This window comes from Pinus tabuliformis, chromosome 7 (assembly GCF_031772625.1).
Source record: "Pinus tabuliformis cultivar Carrire ecotype Pingquan chromosome 7, CPIR1, whole genome shotgun sequence".
In the NCBI taxonomy this organism is placed as follows: domain Eukaryota; kingdom Viridiplantae; phylum Streptophyta; class Pinopsida; order Pinales; family Pinaceae; genus Pinus; species Pinus tabuliformis.
The window spans coordinates 177,620,052-177,620,863 of NC_142293.1; positions in this window are offsets into that span (position 1 = coordinate 177,620,052).

Genomic DNA, 812 nt, shown 5'->3' on the forward strand with positions numbered 1-812 from the left:
TTATTTGGGTTAATTAGTTTAGATAAAATTAGAAAAGGTTTGCACGGAAAGGAAAAATGTTGCTCCATATCTCTAGGAGGTTAGATATGGAGGGTGGCATCTACTTTTAGCCTTAGCGTTTAGTCAATTCTTTACATGTTTGTTACTAGTTTAAAGCGTTTAGCTAATTCTTTACATGTTTGTTACTAGTTTACACTGTTTAGCTAATATAGAGAATGGTATGTTTGGTATTAGCCTTTAGCCAATCTAGAGAATGGCATGTTTGTTACTAATTTAAAGTGTTTAGTTAATATACAGAATGGTATGTTTGGTATTTGGTAATAGCGTTTAGTCAATATAGAGAATGGCATGTTTGTTACTAGTTTAAAGTGTTAGTCAATGTAGAGAATGGTATGTTTGGTATTAGTTTAAAGTGCTATTTTATTTTTTTCTCTTCCAGTGCATTAGTTATTGTAACTTTATAGATCTCCTTAATAATCGTAAAGTTAATTTTTTTTTCCCAAAAGTTTAGCCAATATAGAGAATGGCATGTTTGTTACTAGTTTAAAGTGTTTAGTCAATATAGAGAATGGTATGTTTGGTATTAGCGTTTAGCCAATATAGAGAATGGCATGTTTGTTACTAGTTTAAAGTGTTTAGCCAATGTAGAGAATGGTATGTTTGGTCTTAGTTTAAAGTGCTATTTTTATTTTTCTCTTCGAGTGCATCAGTTATTGTAACTTTATAGATATTCTCCTTAATAATCATAAAGTTTTTTTTTTTATTATTCCAATAGTTGTTTATAGCTTTCATATCTTCCAAAATTATTTTGG